Source organism: Pristis pectinata, chromosome 17 (assembly GCF_009764475.1).
Source record: "Pristis pectinata isolate sPriPec2 chromosome 17, sPriPec2.1.pri, whole genome shotgun sequence".
Taxonomy (NCBI): Eukaryota; Metazoa; Chordata; class Chondrichthyes; order Rhinopristiformes; family Pristidae; genus Pristis; species Pristis pectinata.
The window spans coordinates 24,532,941-24,555,249 of record NC_067421.1 but is presented as its reverse complement, the minus strand read 5'-3'; the positions used below and the strand labels follow the sequence as shown (position 1 = coordinate 24,555,249).

General features: G+C 38.5%; 1 protein-coding gene across 15 annotated transcripts in view; it reads right to left on the bottom strand.

The window, feature by feature from the left end:
- The window catches only part of LOC127579657 (lysine-specific demethylase 2B), a 196,989-nt gene that overhangs the window by 151,454 nt on the left and 23,226 nt on the right, over positions 1-22,309 (bottom strand). Inside the window, exon 1 of one of the 15 annotated variants that reach the window (XM_052032600.1) lies at positions 17,949-18,269. The exons of the other annotated variants lie outside the window; for them this stretch is intronic. The gene's annotated coding sequence lies outside the window, so the exon portion shown is untranslated. Of the gene's footprint in view, positions 1-17,948; positions 18,270-22,309 lie in introns of those variants that run through there. 15 annotated transcript variants of the gene reach the window in all.

Sequence of the window (22,309 nt, the reverse complement as noted above, 5' to 3'; positions counted from 1 at the left end):
TCTTTACTATGGACTGAAAAGTTATCAGACCAACATCCAGTACTTCTCATGCACCTCATCCCACTTCACTGTGATATAATCAATCAGATGCCAGAGTTTTGAGTGTGGATGCTGCCGGTTTTTCTTTTGTTTGCTTGCATTGAAACAATTGTGTTAACAATTGTGAGCTTGAGCTGCAAGTAAAAGCTGAAGGTGCCATTTGCATTCAACCTGCCAATAAATATTCATGCTGACCAGGCACTCCAGACTTGTATTTCAATCACAACCAACTTGAGCATCAAAGTCTCCTGCAGGAAACAAGTGCATTTATTCAAGTTACCACCAGAGATTCTCCTGAAATGGTAACCAAAGTATATTGCTTATATTGCTTGATCTAAATTTACAGATAAACAGCTAACACCGTGGGGGGGGGGGGGGGGGGGGTGGGTGGTTGGTTGGCAAAGAGAGGAAAGAAAAAAGGATCAATAACTTAAACTTGCAAACTTGCAGCCTGGAGTACATGTACTTTGCTTGACATTGACAGATGCCAAACCTGCCTGATTACACATAATACAAAACCAGATACTGTATTGTCTAACCAATGATTATGTTCTCACCTATTATATGGTGGAAGACTTTTACACATCTTCAACCATATAATCTGATAGAAACATAACTGGTGCATATACAATAACTAGTGTTACATGGTGTCCATGCTGCAGTTTAATCAGGTAAGGGCCAATAAGACTGTGAAGTACACTTTCATATGAGTGTGGACCTGACAGCAAACCAATACCAGCCTGATCTTGGACATTCAACACAAAAGAATGCAGATCACTGCATCATCTTTCAAGGTGTACAGCAATGCTGATATTACATCAGGCTAGTTTGGCCAGCATGTACATTGCAGACTGCTAGTTTAAACGTTGAGGGTTTTCTTTCTGCTCTCCTCCCTCCTGGTGAGATATTTAACTCAGAATTCTGCTTGATGAAATCTGCAGATATCACCTTGGAAGAATCACTACCTATACTGTCTAGTATAGTAATCAAGGGAGATACATATTTAATGCTCTTTCACTAATTTAGGAATTAGAAGATTTAATTTAAACCAGAGAGGCAGAAAGAAAAAGGAAACAAAGAAAAAGGAAACAAAGAAAGGAAAAAAAATGCCAGACGCAACATTAGAGAAGTTCAAGGTCAGTTTATGGACCAGTTTGGTGGGTAACTTTTAATGTTGGGGATGGGTTGTTATGTCCAATATGCTAAGGAGCAATAGCTATTACTGTAAATCTGCTATTGCGCTTTGCTACAATTTTATCCTTCCAGAGTTATTAAATCTGAATTGTAAATAAAATTCAAACCATAGCTTGACAGGATATTTATTCTGTAATTTTATGAGGTCAAGGAGATTGCTCACCATGTGGCATTACCTTGAAAACTGTGCAGGGCTGACATTGAACCACTTCACCAAAGTCACATAGATACTGGTCTATGATGTTTGGCAATGGGCATGAGGGAAAAAACATCAACTACAAAAGGGCAATCTTCTTGCAAAAATTAACACATCGATAAGCTTCTTGCATCATCTATTGTAATATTTTGTTCTGTCATTTATACAATCAAAACATAATGCAGTGCAAAAAGAGGCTAGTCAACCTACTATAGCTGTGGGGGCACTAAAAACTAACCAATCAGTCCAAGGTGGCTAAAGTTCTGTGCCTGACGGGTCAATTTCAGATTGGGGCATAAGCCAAAATTTTTGCTGCTGCTTTTATGCACATGACATGCTAGCACACAGAGGTCACTTGTCATGTGACATGATGTAAAACAGAATACAATCCTATCATATATGCAAGGCCCCTGATAACAATAAACCTAAGGGTTGATGTCTACTTCAGCATTATTTAAAGGCTCCAACTAACCTGAGCCACTCTAACTGCATCCTCCTTCAGGTATGCTGCTGCTTTAACTTCCCATCATCACTGACCACTTGCAACTCATCACCCCCACTATACAGATAATGTCCTCAGCCCTTCACCCACCCCAAAACGTGTCCAATTACTCATTACTCAACAACCATTTCCCACCTTCCCCCCCCCCCCCCACTATGTGTCCAATGCATCATTCCCATGCTCTGCTTCACCACCACCCCATCAGCTATCCTCTCTGCAACTCTGACTGTGGGGTCACCACCATCCACAATGGCAGGAGATCACAAAAGAAAGGACCACTGCTCAAGTTATAAAAGGGCTCCCCTTCAGCAGTTTAAGCCAGAGTTGCTGGGGTCCATAGCTTGGGAATTGCTGAATTTGTCAAACAACTCTGCTCTTTCCCCATCACCCTCTAAAGTTTTCCTTTTCAAGTTCATTTTTTTCTTTCTTCTAAAAGCTACTGTTGAATCTGTTCCCATCAATCTCTGAGGCAGTGCATCCAGATCACAACAAGTCACTGCATGGGATTTGGCAAGAACTGTTGAGCTTGAATCTTTGTTTCTTGTTTGCATCATCAAAAGGAAATTGTTATTTTATCCGTGCAGCATATTACTTTTGAAAATCTAAACTAAAGCAGATGTTTCCAGATTTACCATTTCAAGCCAAGAAATCTTGGGCACCCTGCACTGTGGCCATTTTCACAACATTTCATCAACTTTTGGAATACAAAGTAGTGGACATGAGAACCCCTTCAAGCCATATCCTGGATTCTTCTATTTCCCCACATGAGCTCATATCTTTGTTTTAGGGCAATAAGAAGCACTTAAATTAGGAGATTTAAGTCTTACAAACAGCATATTAATTTGTCTTAACCATCACAAGCTTGTTGCAGTTTAAGTAGCTGTGATGTTGGCTTATCTTTCCTCATTATGCTCTACACAGTCTTGTAAAACACTCATGAAATTTCTCTCCTTTACAGTCCACTTCAGTACTGCTCCTTGCTCGCCATTCACTGCGCACTTGATAACCAAAGTGCTTCTCTCTTCCAAACATTCATTATGCACCCTTATTTCCTTATCTTTATTACTGCATTTGTATGTTAACCCTCAAAACTGGAAGTTTTCAATTACATCCAAACATTGTTTCTCCATCATTAATCCCAAGGTTGCTGTAACAATTCCCAATTGCCTGTCAATTAGAATTAAGATGAATCAGAATTTTAATGAAAACCATTAAAGCAGGCAGTTGCTAGAAATATGAAGTGAAGTAAAGACAGACACCTCTGGAAACAGATAAATATTCAGAGTTAACTCCTTCAACTTAACACCAACTTGTTTTCTGTCTTTGTTAGTTCTGACAAAAGGCCTTCAACCTGAAATGTTAACACAGTTTCTCATTCCATAGATGCTGCCTGACCTGCCAGCATTTTCTGTTTTGATACAAAATTTCCTTCACCATACACACATAAAAACAAAACTATTCTCTTTTGTCTCCTAACAGTAATGAGGTGCCACTGACCTCACTCATCAGGACTAACCCAGATCTCAAGCAGCCTGGTGTAGGGCTTGCTCCTGATTTGATCCTTCTTTGTCACACCTCTTCCACCCCCATGATATCACATTCCCAGCAGCTGCTCTCTTTCAATCACAGCTGAAATCCCGATTGATATGGGTCAAATTAATTTCAGTGGTACCCCCATCCCCTAGACTTAAGGACATCATAAGCCAAGCTCCAACTCCAGTGCAGTATTAAGTCCTGCTACATTGTTAGAAATGCTTTATTTGAATGGGTTGCTAAACAAAAACTCCATTTGTCATGATAGGTATCTGAAAGATCCCTTGGCACTTTGCCAAGTGGAGGGAGTTATAACAAGTTTTATAAGTTGCTGATAAGACCCGCTGCACTATCAAGACAAAAGGAAAATATTAATATGTCATGAGTGCTTCTTGTTGACCACAATCCAATTTCAGAAAGCTTGGGTTAGCTAGTTTACTCTCTGAAGGCATATTAGTTGAGAAGGCAGGAGATATTACTCCATGCCGACCATCTGCTGCATCAAAAATAACATCACACGTTGACCTATCTGCTCAACTTTAAAGAAACACTGAACTAGGAAGAGTCAAACATGTATATCTTTGTTTGGACAGAACCCACAAATTTATCACCGTTGGGTAGAGCTTAAAAGAATAAATTAATTCTGAAGTCAGAGGGTCCAATTTAGTTAGAGAAACACAAAACTGAAATCTTTTTTTTCAAACAACCGATGGTCATGTTGTTCCAATATTTCTGCACTAAGATGACATACAAATGCACAGACAGCCTTGACATTTAGCAGTTCGGAAATTACAATACTATCAAGTTAAAGCTTTCAAGCAAGGAGAACATAATGAGTAACAAGGTGCAAGATTAAGAGCTCTATTTGAAATCCTATTAGCCTAACCAGTGTATAGTACAAACATTTGATCTGCAAAGTATTTTCCACCACAAAAGAAAGATAAAAACTTTGGTACATTACATCTTTCTTACCACCACTAAATCTTGTAAGGAAGGCAAGGAAAAAACAATTCAGTTATTACTTTCTGCAAGCTGCCAACAAATGTTAACACTTTCCTTGGCAAAGTGGAGATCTCAGAATTTTAACCTAGGTTCCCTCATTTACTTTTCAAAGTCTTGAGTTGAGTCATCAGTGTATTATATAAATCTAAATACACATTTTTCTAATCAACCTACACAATGTAGCCGCACTCATTTTTAAAGTTACTTTCTTGATATCAATCATTACATTCTGCAAGAAAAGGTCTCTAAATTTTTTCATGTTTTAAGATTGAGAACACTTATGCATCCACTTCCGTAACAACCTACTCCCTCCTCCTCACTGCCCAACCACAACTCAGCTTCCCATTCAGTTCACCTGTCACTTTAATTTTTCTTTCTCATCCCTTCACCAGGCTCATCTCTTACATGAAATCCACTATCAGTATTTTGGATTCCTTCCTCATTAAGGTTCTAAATCACAGGATGAACCACTAAAAGATTATGAAAGAGCTGCACACAAGATATAGAAAATTGGGGAAAATATTAACTCTATTAATTGCAATACTCTGCAGAAATTAGTGGGTGTATGTGTTCTCAGGAGAGAAACAACAAACTACTTAAACTTTTAAAACCTTTTTTTATATCTATTAATATTTGTGATAATCATCCTTGCTATAAAAGCAGAGAAAAATGGCCTTTTGATGGTGTTATTTGTATAATCTCTGCTAGGAGGGAAAAACAGCTTAAACAACGTGCCTACAGCTCAATGCACCAATTTCCAGGGTGATGGATTGGTTCAGTAAGTGGGATCTGCTATAGAAATAGGTGGATTAGATCAACATTTAGCAGTTACTGGTTAGACACCATCATGGTCAAATAACTAAAAACAATCAATATTGTGGCTCACAAATATGCGCCTTGTGTGATGTTAAAAAAAAGTACCAGCATTACAAACGTTCTATAGATTTGGACACAATAGAACTTTGTGGGTTTTTTTTTGAAAAAAAAGGGACAGGGATAGTATTCCAAGAAAAAGGCAAGTTTGCACTGTGCAGGAGTCCACAGACTGATAAGGAGTGGGATGGAGAATTAAAGTGGTGGGCAACAGGTGCTCTGCAAAGCAATCACATAACCCGTGTTTTGATTCTCTAATATTGAGATCACATTGTGCACACTGAGTGCAGTACAAGAAATTGGAAGGAATGTAAGTGAATCACTACTCTATCATGCTTGGCTCTATGGATGGTGGGACAGAAAGAGGTGTATGGATGGGTGTTGCATCTCCTGTGGTTGCATGGGAAAGTGGTGTAAAAAAAAAATGTAGTGGTTGGTAAGGACCAGGGCTACACTGTTCATGCTCTGTCCAGAGGGGAGGAGGTGAGAGCAGAAATGTTGGGAATAGATGAGATGAGGTCAAGGACTCTGTCCACTAATGACAGAAGGGAAACCACAATTCAGAAGATATACATTTCAGAGGCACCAGAGAGGAATATCCCATCATCAGAACAAACACAGCAGATGGGGAAGCTGGGAGAATATGATGAAGTCCTTGCAGGACAACAGGTGGGTGGAAGTACAGTCAAAATACCATGGAAGTTTGGAGACTTGCAATGGATGTAACTGACCTGTCTCCTAAGATGGAGGTGGAGATATCTAGAAGAGAATCACAGATAGGTCATGTGAAGGTGAGAGCAGGATGAAAAGTGGCAGCAAAAGTAATGATACTTTCATGTTTTGTATGAAAGCAGCATCAATATACTGGATAAAGAGTTGATGGAGGAGTCCTTAGTAGGATTGAAACAAAGACTGTTCTACGTATCCCACAAAAAGAAAGACATAGCTTGAGAGTTCATGCAAGTTTCAACAGCTGCACATTTGATTTGGAAAGAAAAAGAGAGTGGAGTCAAAAGTTGTTCAACTCAAGAACAAGTTCAGCCAAGTGAATGAATGCAATAAAGGGGGAAACTTGTTGGGCCTCCATTCACGAAAGAGGGGAAGGACACAAAGAAAGTTTGGGAAACAACACCTCACCCTGTCTGGATACATCTTCCAGACTCAATATCAAATTCTCCAACTTTAGGTAACTCACTTTCACTGTTCGTATCAGAACTGGCCATTTCTGCAGCAAGTCATCCATCTATGATATTGGCTCAGTTTTTCTCTCTCCTTCGGTACAGCTGTACCTGTTGGGTATGTCCCATAGTTCTGCTATTATTAATACATAACACAGGCAAAGTAGTGTAATCACACTCTAAATGCCCACATTAATCCATTTGACCTGGCCTCATACTATCCCAGATATACTCTTTGTCCTTTCCATCTCTCCCCTCCTCCACCCTCATCTTCTCTGCAACTTAAAATTGGTTTGTTTTTCTCTCTTTCCTAATTCTGATGAAAAGTCTTGGTCCTGAAATATTCACTCTCTTTCTCTTTCCACAGATGCTGCCTCACCTGCTGAGTTTTTCCTGTATTTGATTGGAGAGCGTCATCAAGGAGTCTTGGCAAAACTAAAATCAATGGGGTTTAAAAAGAAAACACTCTGGTGTTTGGAGGCATACCTTAGACAAAGAAAGATGGTTGTGGTTTTTGAAAATCAGTCATCCCAGCCCCTGGACATCACTGCAGGATGATCTCTGTGCAGTGTCCTGGCCCAACCAGGCATAGCAAGTAACATTCATACCACAAAGTTGTCAGGCAATGAACATCTCCAACAAGAGAGAGTCCAAACCTTGACATTCAATGTCATTACCTTCACTGATTCCTAAACCATCAATAACCTAGGGGGTCACCATTGACCAGAAATTCAACTGAAGCAACCATATAAATATTACAGCTACAAGAGCAGGTTGAAGGTCAGAGATCCTGTGGTGAGTGATGTGCCTCTTGACATCCTGAAGCCTTTCCACCAACTATAAAGCACGAATCAAGAGTATAATGGAATGCTCTCAACTTGCCTTGGTAAGAGCAGATCCAACATCTTTGAAGCAGCTCAATATCATCTAGAACAAGGCACCCCACTGGATTGGCACCCTTTCCACCACCCTAAATATTCATTGCCTCCACCACTGGCACTCTGTGGCTACAGTGTCTACCATCTACTAAATGCAATGCAGTTACTCACCCAGCCTATTCCAATGCCACTAACCAAACCAATAACCCCAACACCAAGTAGGGCAAGTATAGCGAACACCACTACATGCAGCTTCCCCTCCGAAATGCATACCATCCTGACTTAAAAATATACTGTCGTTGCTTCATTATTGTGTCAAGTCCTGTGGGAGTGACTTCACCAGAAGGACTACAACAGTTCAGTACAGTAGCTCACCACCACCACCTTCTCAAGGGCAATTAGAAACAAATAATACACACTGACCTTGGGTGTGACTCCCAGATCTCGGGAAATGAATTTCAAAAAGTCAACATTAAGATTCGTTCCAATTGTCATGTATGTCATGGGAATTATACGTCTGTTTCTCTTTGTCCATATTTTTCTTTCAAAAAGACAAGTAGATCCTGGTTACATTCATTTCTTGTCACTTATCCATATTGGACACTTAATGCTGATTTTATATTTGTTATTTTTTCCCTTGTGTGTTATTGCAGTCATATACTGACAAGATTGGCTGAACTCCGCCAAAGAAAACATTTGTCTAAGTGGTCTTTAAAAATGGGAGGATAACGACATTTACAAAGTCCTTTGGAAAGATTCCTTAGGGAGCTCGGAATTTTGGACAACTTTCAGACAAGTTGATGTCTGTTATAATTTAGAAGTATTGTGTGTGCTGTTGGTAGGATGAGACATTGTGAGAATGTGAACTCTTACACTATATTTTCTGTGTTTTGAAGCTTTCTTTCCCGGGGACTATTTCAACTGAGTGGCTGCTCTGGAGCGGATTGCAGGCTTGACTTAGTACAGGAAATATAAAGAGGATGTTGTCAAAGCATCACAAACCATGGCTGCCAAGCAACAATGAATGAAACCATCTCCTTGACACTCCAGAACTATCTTTGATTTCAACTGGACAGCCAAAGTGGGAGATATCTTGCCTGCCATGCCAAAAGGATAATGTGTTCATCCTGGAATCTGACCTCTATCTACCACCAAGAATAACCCAAGTACTGAGTTAAAGTTAGTAACATTGATGAGTCTCACATCAGGCATGTGTTTCATGCTTAAGCCAGCTTAAATCCCTGCCAATACTCACCAACAAAATCCCAACCCTCCAGTTCCTGCAATTCCAGTGCTGTTTCACCACTTCAAAATATACATAAATAGCTCTCTAGAAGGATCAGCGAGTTAGTCCACTGAATAATTGATTCACATTGACCAGGAATCAAAGAACTCTTTAGCCCACAGCAACTCCTGGCTTGGCATTCTATTGGGGAGCATTCCTGAAAGGAGGAATCTCCAATATGATACTACACATGAAGTCCAAGGAAAGGAAATAGGTCCTTCTTTTGTGAAGAAGTGGTTTAGGAAAGGAATGACCTGGAACAAGGAAAATTATATACGAGGTTGCAGGTGAAGTGGAAGTTTTGGTCAGACACTTGACAGGTGGGGTCAGTTTGAGCAGAAGATTAAGGATATGATTAGGAGAGATCTGTGACAATACAAAGTTCAAGAAGGCACTTACCTGGAGGAAGATGAATGCCTCCGACTTCCAGGTAGCAGCACAGAGGAAATGCACTATTTTAACTAGTTTAGGCTAAGGTTAAGCTAGTCAACTCTGATTAAGACGTGCTTCAGTGTTCTGGGTGGACCTCACATATGCAACAGAATTCAGCCCAAATGACATCATATGAAGGTTGAATCTCGTTTGATGTGTCTATACAATCCAGCAACTTCTGTACATTAGCATGTCAGCAGTTTTATCCCACAATCTTCTGTTCCAACCCAAAACCTACAAAACTTGTCTCATCTTCCCATGGTTAACCTGTCTAATTCTTGAGCAAAATCTTAAAATTAGCAAGTGCATGCTACATGGTACAGCAGGTAGAGTTATACAAAGACTTCCCTGCTTTTGTACTCCATACTCTTACAATAAAGGCCAATATTTAAGATGTCCTCCTAATTATTTGCTTAACTGCATATTAACTTTCTGATATTACTTGTGCAAGGACATCTAGCTCCCTCTCCAAACAGTCAGACAGACAAAAGAAATCTAGAACTGAGCATAAAGATGCTAAGTATATTTGGAAGTTTTAAACATAGAACAGTACAGTTCGGCCCACAATGTTGTGCTGACCTTTCAACCTACTCTAAAATCAATCTACCCATTCCCCCCACATAGCCCTCCATTTTTCTATCATCCATGTGCCTATCTAAGAGTATCATAAATGTCCCTAATGTATCTGCCTCCACCAGTACCCCTGGCAGTACATTCCACACACCCACCACTATGTGTAAAAAATCTTAACTCTGATATTCCCCCTGTACTTTCCTCCAATTACTTTAAAATTATGCCTCCTCATGTTAGCCATTTCCGCCCTCGGAAAACATCACTGGCAGTCCACTCAATCTATGCCTCTTATCATCTTGTACACCTCGATTAGGTCACCTCTCATCCTCCTCCTCTCGAAAGAGAAAAGCCCTAGATCACTCAACCTATCCTCATAACATATGTTCTCCAATCCAGGTAGCATCCTGGTAAATCTCCTCTGAACTGTTTCTAAAGCTTCCATATCCTTCCTATAGTGAGGCAACCAGAACTGAACACGACATTCTAAGTGTGGTCTAACCAGGGTTTTATGGAGCTGCAACATTACCTTGTGGCTCTTGAATTGAATCCCCCGACTACTGAAGACCAACATGCCATACGCCTTCCTAACAACCCTATCAACTTGCACAGCAACTCTGAGGGATCTATGGACTTGGACACCAAGATCCCTCTGTTCCTCTACACTGCTAAGAATCCTGCCATTAACCCTGTATTCTGCCTTCAAATTCAACCTTCCAAAGTGAATCACTTCACACTTTTCCAGGTTGAACTCCATCTGCCACTTCTCAGCCCAGCTCTGTGTCCTATTAATGTCCCATTGTAACCCTTGACAACCTGCTATGCTATCCACAACATCATCAACCTCTGTATCATCTGCAAACTTACTAACCCACTCTTCCACTTCCTCATCCAAGTCATTTATAAAAATCACAAAGAGCAGGGGTCCCAGAACAGATCCCTGCAGAACACCACTGGTCACAGACCTCCAGGCAGAATACTCTACATCTACAACCACCCTGTCTTCTATGGGAAAGCCAATTCCAAATCCACACAGCCAAGTTCCCCTGGATCCCATGCCTCCCGATCTTCTGAATGAGCCTATCATGGGGAACCTTATCAAATGCCTTACTAAAGTCCATATGCACCACATCCACTGCTCTACCCTCAATGTGTTTTGTCACATGCTCAAAGAATTTAATCAGGCTCGTGAGGCATGACCTGCCACTCACAAAGCCATGCTGGCTATTACTAATCAGACTATACTTCTCTAAATACTCATAAATCCTGTCCCTAAGAATCTTTTCCAATAATTTGCCCACCACTAAAGTAAGACTCACTGGTCTATAATTCCCAGGGTTATAAATTTGATAAATGATGAAAACTCTAAAAAAAAATCTTTAATCCAGTTTTATTATCATAGCTTTATGATGATTATTTCCTGATTTTACTATGTTAAATCAAACCAGATTTTGAAAGAAGATACCACATATGACTAACAACCTAGATGTTTGTTCCTGAGGAAATGGTATCCCAAGTAAAAATCCTGCAAAATTGGTTTGCAAAATGCCTTTGATGAAGTATTGCATGCAATTGTATTAATTATAATGGCATGGATTCAAGGCAAGCCACAAAATAACTCAGAAATTGGCTGAAGATGAAGTACCAGGAACAAGCCAAGGGAGGGATATTTATGCGAGAGGAGCTGAGTGGAGTTTCCGTTTCTAATTTAATGCCTTAGATACAGAATCATGTACCCTATAAAACCAGAGAAATGGAAGCATCTTACTGTGCCAAGATAGCCAGGGAACACAATGTGTGTTAGATAAGTTTCATCAATCCCTGTTCAACTCTTAATCTAGATAAATTCAAACTACTGTGTAAATGATAAAATTACTCAATTTTGGACATAGGGAAACAAATTGAAACTTGTGTGCAAGATTGAAAAATCTAAGGAATTAATAGGCAAGGGCTTTTAATAACATCAAATACTGGGAATCAATTAATAAAAATGCAGAACAAAAAACCCAAAATACAAGGCTACAAGTTGTACTCACAACATCCAGAACTCTCATCAAATCATGTTTTAAATAGGAGAAACACAGGAGGCACAGAGAAGATATGAAGCATTAGAGAATGGAGTTACAAGGATCAATAAAAACAACATGCATTTACATCTTTAATGTAATAAAGTGTCCCAAGGTGGTTAACAGGGGAGTTTGCAAACCAAATATGATATTGAGTCACGCAAGGCAATATTAGGTTGCTATGAAAAGCTTGGTCAAAGGGTTAACTTTTCACCAGTGTCTTAAAGCAGGAGAAGGATAAAGAGGCATCCGCATCAGTCTAACAGTGGTTCAAAATGTTCTCTGTCCCTGCTAAGTAATGAATTTCTTCACAGTGAATTAAGTTTATGCCTCTCCGCTCAAGGAACCATCCCTTCACATTTCATGTTACAGCCTTTCTCCATCATCACAGGGGTTAGCAATTTTCAATCTGCCTGAAGTCTTATGGCCTTACAAGGAATTGCTTGTAAAAACAAAATCCCAGCACACTATTATTGTGAACAATGACTGGGCAAGAGAAAAAGACTAAGTTCAGATGAAAGACCATTGACCTGAAATGTTAACTGTTCTCTCTCCACAGTTGCTGCCTGATATGATAGCTATTTCTAGCATTTTCTGAATTTATTTCAGATTTTCAGAATTTGTGATATTTTGCTTTTACCTTATAAATGACTATTGGTGGTACTTTTGAAATAAATAATAATAAATTATTGAAAAGGAATAATTTTACTTTATTCTGCCCAACCTTAAATTGAACAATAAGGGATAACAGTTAAAACATAATTACAACAAATTCATCTACCAACCACAAGAAAATTACCTCTAAGATGACACAGTTTTGAAATTAGCTCAATAACTTCATGGGAAATGGAACACAAATAATTGATAAAGATACAGTCCTCTACAAAGTAGGACTGGATAAACCAATCTCAGCATGCAAAACAAAAACAAAGGGCATGTCCAGAAAAGTAAATATCATCAATGAGCTTGACATGGGAAGATGACATACCATTTTCTGGTTCAAAGAAAATATGTTAAATGTATATATATCATTCATTACCTTAGACGATACCAAATTGATTTACAAACAATTAAGTGCTGCTTGAAGTGTTGTCACTTGTTTTAATTTAGGACATGCTACAGCCAATTTGGGCACAAGTTCCCACAAACAGCTTTGTAATAACATAAGGAAATAGAAGCAAGGACAGACCCTACTCCACCATTCAACAAGATCATGACCAATTATTCCCCATAGCTCCTGATTCCTCGACAGTCCAAAAGCCTATCTTGGCCTTGAGTATATTCAGTGATAGCTTCCACAGCACTCTTTGTTAAAGTTCAACGGGCAATTCCTTACTTTGAAACTATTCTTCTCCAGTTCTAGATTCACCCATAGGCAGAAATATTCTCTCAGCATCTTACCCTGCCAGGGCCCAGTTCAATAATATCACCTTTCATTCTTCTAAACATCAGAGAGTATAGGCCCAAGAAGATTATAGGTCGATCATCATTAATCTTTACTCAGAAAACAACTCCTCTATCTTCGGAATCACCCTAGTGAACCTTCACGACATTGCCTCCTATGCAAGATCATCCCTCCTTAAAAAAAGGACACCAAAACTGTACAGAGTACACCAAATATGGCCTCATTGTGCAGTTGTAATACTGTCACATGCCATATACAATCAAGGTTGACATTCAATTTTCCTTCTTAAGGACTTGTTGTGCCTTCATGTTAACCTTATTTGTTTCTTGTTCAAGGACAGCCAGATTCCTCAGTACAACAGCATTCTGTAGTCTCTCGTAAACAAAATCTCACATTACTCTTCTTTCTACCAAAGTGGATAACTTCAATTTCCCTACATCATAGTTCATCTGTCAACATTTTCACCACTCAGCCTATCCTACCGATGAATCACCTTCTCAGTTATTATTTCTTGTTGTGAATTATCTTCTTAAATGTCTGCCACAGTTTATCTATTGTCATATCTTGCAATCTATTTCCCCAGTCCACTTCAACACATTCAGCTTTCAAAGCTCTGTAATTCCATTTAAGTTTTAAGACAAATTTTAGACCAAAGTTTCGCAAATTGAACATGAAATTCCATAGTATGATCACTCTTACCCAGATGACCATTCAAGATTTTTAATTCTGTCTCATTTTGACACACTGTGATAGAAACAGCCTGTTCCCTATTTGGTTTCCAAGATTTATTATTTGAAGATTAAGCAGTCATCTGTTATAGTGATGTTGATTTAGAGATAATAATTGGTCAAGACTCGAGAGAAATCTGAGGCTACTTTTTGAAACACTGCAGTGCAGTGGCTTCTTTTAAATCCACCTTGGAAGGCAAATGGGGGTCTCTGGTTAACACTTTATTCAGCCAATGCTTCCTTCTTGGGAGGAAGAATAAAAGTTTTTAACCTCCTATCAACTCAATGTGGCAGGTACCAGTTGACAAGATACTTTTTGACATCATCTCTGACTACATCAGCAAGTTTTTATGAAATTATTCTGCTATTATTCTCACAAAGCATCTAACTTCAAATTGCAACACACTTGTTAAAATAGCAGAAGAATATCATATGATTATGACACTAGCTGGTAACATTGCCCAATGCAATCTCCACTCATGAGCTCAAATGTGGTCAGTCTGCATGACCAGGGAAATTCAAAAAATTAGGGCTGCAGTGAAACAGATGGAGAATGGTCTATTTGGAGACCACCTTCAAATAACTTCTTTCTATGGTCTATGACCCTGTGACTTTAAACCAGGAAATCAATTTTTCTGTTAGATTGTTTAAAAGATACAAGGAGAAGGATTGTGTGAAGCAGTTTCAAAAAAAAAGACAACCATTCAGCCTGACCACATGTAACTCTAATATTATAGCTTTCAAGCTGTTCAAAATCTTAAAAATGCATTGCTGAATACACTGTAGGCCCTTGGGCAAGAGAAAGCATGAAATGATTCTGCTTTTTAATTCTACATACAATTGTGTATGATTTTTTCTCTTCAATATTGCTGATCTCATTAAGATATAGCTGACATAGTATTAGAAGATATAGTAATACACGCAGAAAACCAAAGCCCAAATGAAATAAAAATCAAGAGTAATCAAATATCTGCTTCTCAGGCCAAGCACTTCTCAACAATACTTTAGGTTAAACGCTATCATTACTACTTACCAGGGCTGGTCAAGCAGTCTTTTCACAAACATTTCCTAGCGTAGGCTTTTTCTCAGCCACAAGGAGATACGTAAACATACAGATGTTGATGCTACCCTCTTGACAGTGAAAACTGCCAAGACCTCATAAGTGTTTTAATAAGATGAGAATATTATAGCATTGCAAACCCTGGGATGAAATTCAGATATTATTTCCAGCTCAAAGGAGGTCAGTGCACTTCTGGACCAGTATTGGATAAGTGTTATCTGTTAAGTACATAATCATGGACCACTTTAAGAGTCTTCCAAATATAAATACTAATAATAAAAGTTTTCAAAACACTAAAGCATCTCATTTCACGACTGCAACAAACCCGGAATTCCAGCCTCAATTCAATAAACAATGTGAACAAATAAACATTTTGCTCTTGCCCGCTAAACTGATGATACAGTTGAAGACATAAATCCACCAAACTGAAGACAGAAAATGATTATTCAGTCATATAATGTATGTTATTGAGATTGGTTATGTCCACGTGCTGGGAGTTTGAGGATGTTAATACAGAATGCAAAATAAAACTTTTAAAGCTAAAATATCTGAGCTTGTTACATTTACTCATAACTAAATTATTTAAAGAAAGGAACTGCACACAATCAGACACAATGTTTACCAAAAATATAATTGCTAAATTCAATTATTCCCTTAAGGGGAGGGGGACAAATGAAAACTGTGGGCTTCCCTGAGGTAACAGGTGGAGCTGATGTCAGTCATACTAGGCTGTTCTTGTGGATCAATTTATAGGTCCACAAAGCCCAGCATCAGCAGACCCCTGAGAGGGCATCTCAAGTTCCTCAACTTGGCTTAAGAAACACCACAGACCATTCAAAGAAAATAATATTTCACAGATTACCTCTTTTTTTTAAAAACAACCTGACCTACCTCTTAAACATTAACAGTTGCTGGGATTTTTATACATTTGAAAAGTCTTTTTTGAAGTTTTTTTGTTAAACATACATGTATAATTTCACACAATAACTAATAGAGTGGGTAGACAAGTGAAGCTGACTCATTCAGTGATGTGCTTGGGAAAAAAAACTTGCTGTTACTGTTATCAGGAGTTCACCACCTTAGACCAGTGGGCGTGAAATCATCCCCTACCACTTGCACAGTAATGGGAGGTAGTTAGTTCTGCTTAAATTACATCCAAGTAGTTTAATAGAGTAGCTGACTGCTTATTTTAAAAGGTTTCAGTACTCCAAACGGTGAAGCAGATGACCTAACTGAAAACCTTCCTTGTGTTTGAAAATGTGCAATAAAATATCCCTCATTCAAAAACTAATGGCAGTGAATATTGATCCAGACTAAAACTCCAGTGTGAGCATATTATTTTATTGAAAAAAATTAACTTGTAACCAGCAAATTCATTGACCTTATTTTGTGTGTTACTTTACCCGGAAAGCTAATAAAAAAGATAAGGCATGCAAACAAAAAAGAATTTGGGCACGGTTTATAAGACTATTCAAAAAAGGTAATAGCTTATCAAATTTTAAAAGAAGGTTCAGTTTGAAGATCCCCAGAAAAGTGTCTCAAATGTGTCTATTCACTGCACTGACCATACAACCATTCACTTTCATTCACATGGCTTCATGACAAAGTGGACTCAACCAACAAGTAGCAGACAGAATAGCTAACTGTCCTTGGGTCAAAAAGAGAGCAAGGTGACAGGATTCACAATGGAATATGGAAGTGGTGAAAGTGATATCCCACAAGAATCAGTGCCAAAACCCTTTGCTGTTCACAATTTACATTAACAAATTAGATTTGGTAATTTAAAACAAAATAATGCTGAATTGAAGAGTTTATACTATAATGACCATAGGATGGCATTAATTAACACAGGAAGGTGAATAATTGGCAAATGAAACTCGGTACATAAATAAGAATAGCAATGTCACTTACTACTTGGATAGAATGAATCTGGGTGGCGAGCGGAATAAAAGGATTTTAATACCTTCAAGTAAAAGCTGTGCCATAGGTTGGCAAAGACAAAAAAAAACTCAGGTTTATCGCTACAAGGAGAGAATTGAAAAGTAGGGAGGTTATGCTAAACTTATATTAAACCAAGGTAAGCCCATGCTTAGAGTACTGTACAGTTCTGTTTGCAATTTTATACAAAGATTTTATGCAGTCTTATTACAAATATTGTTGCTTTCTTTTATTGTTTACAAAAGGGGGTCCAGAGAAGGTTTACAAAGACAATATCAGCGACGCTTGAAAAGGTAAACAGATTGGATCTCTCTTCTTTTGAGAAAAGAAGTCTGAGATGTGACCAAACAGAGGTCTTTAAAATTATGAAGACTTCTGATAAAGTGGAAGCATTGAAACTATTTCCATTTGTTGGTAAAAACACAACATGAGACCAACACAAGATAATCCCCACAAAATGGAATTTAGAAGAAATTTATCCAAAAAGTAGTGAAACTCACTACCATAGGGAGTAGTTGAAGAGGCTAGCATTGAAGGGGTGGTCAGACAACCATATAATTGAGAAGGGAATAGAGGGATACTTTGATACACTTGGACTGGGAAAGTCAGAAGAGCTTGAGTAGTGCATACATGAGACTGGTGAAGCCTAAAGACCTGTATCTTTGCCATGTATCCTTCATACAATAACCACAGAAGAACTTTAGTCTTCCAAATGACTGAGCAAATCAAATTAGCAAATGTAGTTCAGTGGATGTTCATTTAAAGCACTTAGGACAGTTTTCTAGGCTGGCAAATCATGGAATCAACTAGCAAACAGGCTATTTTTGAACTTGGGCAATGATTCAATAAAGGGAGTCGATAGGGGAAAGTTACTGCATTACAACAAAATTTTGTATGCAGTTCAAAGGTGATACAAATCAATCAGAAACTTAAGTCTAGACCCTAAATGTAGTTAGTTTTGTAGGTCCGAGGAGTGAATTGCTAATGATAGACAGGGAAAATAAATTAAATAATTTTCTGGTAAATGAAGAGCAGAAAACATTTAAATACTTCATATTTTTTAACGAACCTGTATTCTACAGATGAACGCTGGAGGAAAAATAATCTGTCTGACTTCAATAACCCAAGAGTCACCTCAACAGCCTCCAACCAGAGTTAACAGAGCTTTTAACTGCACTGGATCCATTTCCACCACTTCTGCTCTCACATCCTTGCTACCCATCCAAAGCAAGGTTAGGGTGACTCTTGCCTTCAACTTCCACTCCAGAGGATGATCCACATTCAATGGATTATCCACTGTAATTTTGGCAACCTTCAATGTGACGCCACCACCGGAAACATCTTCCTTTTTGCTTTCAGTTTTCTGAAGGGACCATTCCCTGTGCAACTTCTTGGTTCACTCTTCCACCTCCACCAACAGTCACTCCCCTTCTCAAAGCACCTATCTATGCAACACCTGCCCTTTTACCTCTACCCCTCCCACCATTCATAGACCCAATACTACTTCCAGGTGAACCAATGATTTACTTACACTTCTTCCAATTTAAGGTACTTAACTTAATGCTCACAACATGGCCAAATAAAAAATGCAAAGGCAGATTGGGTGACCACAATGCAGAATACCTCTGTTGAATTCAGCAGTATAACAATGAACCTCAAGTTACTTTGCATTTTAATGATAAATCTCACTCTGACCTCTCTGAATTTGGCCTCTTATGTGATTCTAATAAAATCAAAGTAGGTTCGATGAACTACATTACATTGTTTGTCTGGGCACGTTACAGCCCTTGGGACTCAACAATTTCAGACAACCAGCCTTTCCAGTTCGTTTACAATTACATTAGGCAGAAATTAATAAGCCTTCCCCCACCCTCTCTTTGCTGGCACCAATTGCCTCATTCAGCATCTCTTGATTTCCACCCTATCTTTGACATTTCCTTTGTTCTTTCCACCCCCCACTTCTCTGCAACTTAAAACATGTTTGATTTCTAACTTTTCATTAGTTCTGGTAAAGGTCAGTAATTGGAAACTTTGTTTCCTCTCTCCACAAATACTGCTTAACCTGCTGAGTATTACGTACATTTTACGCTCTTATTTCAGATTTCCAGAATCTGTCATTTCTTTTGATTTACAGGTACATAAATAGTTACGAGATAAGAGGCTGAGTGTTCTGCAACTTGCAATTTACCTCCCAATATTACAAAGACTCTCCATGATCTAGAAGGCACAAGTCAGGAGCATGATGGAATAATCTCCACACCATCCACGACCCTAAACATTAACTCCCTCCACCATACCAGGAAATATATTATTTCTTCTGCATCACCAGATCCAACTCCTGGAACTCCCTAACCAAGGGCATTGTGAGTGTACCTTCACCAAAAAGACTGCAGTAGTTCAAGAAAGCAATTCAGTAGAAACTTCACAAGGGCAATTAAGAATGGGTAATAAATGCTGGTCTTACCAGCAAAGCCCACATCTCGAAAATTGAATAAATAAAAACAGAATCAGGAACGTAAGTACTATGCTGGTCTCTAGTATAATGAGGTTGAAGTATGAAAGTAAGGAAGTCCTGCTGAATTTATGCAGGGCTTTGCTAAGACTAAATCTGAAGCACTCCATGCAATACTGACCCCTGTACTGAAAGGATACATTTACCTTGGAGTAAGCGCAGCATCGATTCACCAGATTGATCCCTGGATCACAATGTGTAAGACTGGCCCATGGCCTTTGTAATTTAGAAAAATAAGAGGTGATTTCATTGATACGTGCCTGGTTCTGAGAAAAACTGACAAGATAGATGCAGAGACTCACATATAGTCCAAAATTCAGCCTTGGATAAACTCAGTGAAACAGCCTCCACAGTTCTCTAGGGTAGTGAATTTCAAACATTTATTATTTCCTTTGGCTTGAAGACCTTAAGAGCAGGGAACACAGTTTCAGGATCAGAAATCAACCATTCAGCACTGAGATAGAGAAATTTCTTTACTCATCTTTAAGAATTGTGTACCCAAGTCAAATTCAAGACCAAGACCAATACCAAGAGAAATGGTGTGGGGGGGGGTGTGTGGTCAGGTGGCAAAAGGGACTTGATAAGATCAACCATGATCTTACTGAATAGCACAGCAAGCCTGAAGGACTGAATGGCCTACTCCTGCCTCTACTTTCCATGTTCTCATGCATCAGCATTTACAAAGGCCTGATGGTGCAGACAAATAACACATATCTGCATACTGAGCTTTCTTACATTTGCTTATAATTACATTTGGGGTGGAAGGGACCATCCCATATAAAATCCCCACATAAACTTATTTAAAAACACATCCTTTCAAATGCGCCAAGTAAACACTTTCAATTGTAGAAATAGAGGCTTATTTTTCCATTTGTTTACTAACTAGAAGTATAACATTTTATAAACATTTCCTTTTCCAAATTGAGTGTTTCTGTTGGAACTTTGATATATCTCATTACTATTTCACTACTTGTAATATTAATGATACAGTATGTCTGGTACTAGAGACTCAATCAAAAAGTGCCAGGAGAACTACTCCAAGGGGGATTTCAGGCAACCTTGACAACTAATGAAATATAGCTTCAAGAGTCCAAATCAATTTTAAAAAGAGGTCAAGTGACCTTGGAGTTCATTTAAATTTCTTGATATAAGAACATATGAATTAGATATGGAGGAGGAGGAGGCAACAGTGACCACTTGGTCCCTTGAGCCTGCTCTTCCATTTGATAAGATCTTCCATTTAATGACCTCAAATGCCTTCTGGAAATCTAAATACCACCAGTTACCCTTTCACCACAACATGTTACTTCTTCTAAGAACTCTAATAAATTGGTCAAACCAGATTCTCCTTGCATAAAACCATACTGATTTTGCCTGATTATCTTGAATTTTTGTAAGTACCCTGCTGTAACATCTTTATTTATAGCTTATATTATTTTCCATATGTTGAGCTAACTGGCATGCTTTCTGTCTCCCTTTTTGGAGAATAGCAAATGTAACTCTTTTCAATCCAATGGAACCTTTCAGAAAGTTAAGAACAAAACTATCTCACTAGCTACATCCTTCAAGACCATGGAATGAAATCCAAGCAGAGCTGGAGACTTGTCAGCTTGCAGTTCCAACTTCTTGCTCAGTACCACTTCCCCAGCGATTGAAATTTCTCAAGTTCCTCCCCCACCTCCACTTTACAGGTATTTCTAGTATGATACTTGTATCCACTATAATGAAAACTTATGCAAAACATCTGTTGAATTCTTCTGCTATCTCCTTGTTTTCCACCATTAATTCCTCAGTCTCATCTTGTTAAGTCTTTTTTTAAGTCAGTAGAAACTCTTATCATGTGCTTTTACACCTCTGGCCAGCGTTACTCTACTTTTTCCATTCTGGCCAGCTTCAATCTAATTTTTCCATTCTTGGCCAGCTTTACTCAAATTTTTCCTTCCTTACATTTTTTTGTTTGGTCATTCTTTGTTGTTTCTAAATTATGTCTAATCTCCTGACCTGCCACCTGTCTTTGCACAATTATGCAGTTTTTAAACTCAATACTATTTTTAACTCTTTTAATTAACCACAAATAGTAGGTCCACCCTTGGAATGTTTCCTTCTTGTTAGAATGTATCCATTGTGCACTCTGAAAGATCCCTTCAAGTCTCTACTATTGTGTCCAAACTGACCAACCTTAACCTAATTAATTTACCAGGTTTTAGCAAGCCATTTTCATACCCTCATAATTTCACTTGTATGAATTTAAAATACTAGTTTTCAACCCATTCTTCTCTCCCTCAAACAGAACGTAAAATCTAGTTATGCTATGATCACTGCTACCTTGCTATGATTCCTGACACCCTACCACCTGTTAGATGAAAACATTTTTTGTATTCTCCCCTCTAATCCACCTAACAATTGTTTTTTTGACTCCAATGCTAAAGGAAATAGCTCCTTCCTATTTTACCTTGGCTCCTCATAATTGTTATATATTCAATTAAGTCTCCTCTCCTCCACCATCCCCCCCACCCCTACCACCACCACCCTGCCTCCTCTGTTCCAAAGAAAACAATCATAGCTTATCCAATCTTTCTATAAAGCAACAATTTTCCAGTCCTGGTAAATCTACTCTGCACTCTCTTCAGAGTAATGAAGACAAGAACTATATAAAGTAGTCAAGCTGTGGACTAACTTAAATTGCTTATCAAAATAAAATAATGGAAAACAGACCTCATTTTAACATTTATTGCAAGAGTCTACTCAAAAATTAAGTGTCAAATAAAATACCTTTTTGCTGCCACCCAGGAAATAAGCTCAAAATTCAAATATTTAGTATGGATCATCAAGCAAGCTTTGACAGATAAAATTCATGAGCAGTCAGGACTTACTTCCTGTTGTTACATTTGTAATGGGAAAAACGGATGTCTCCCTCT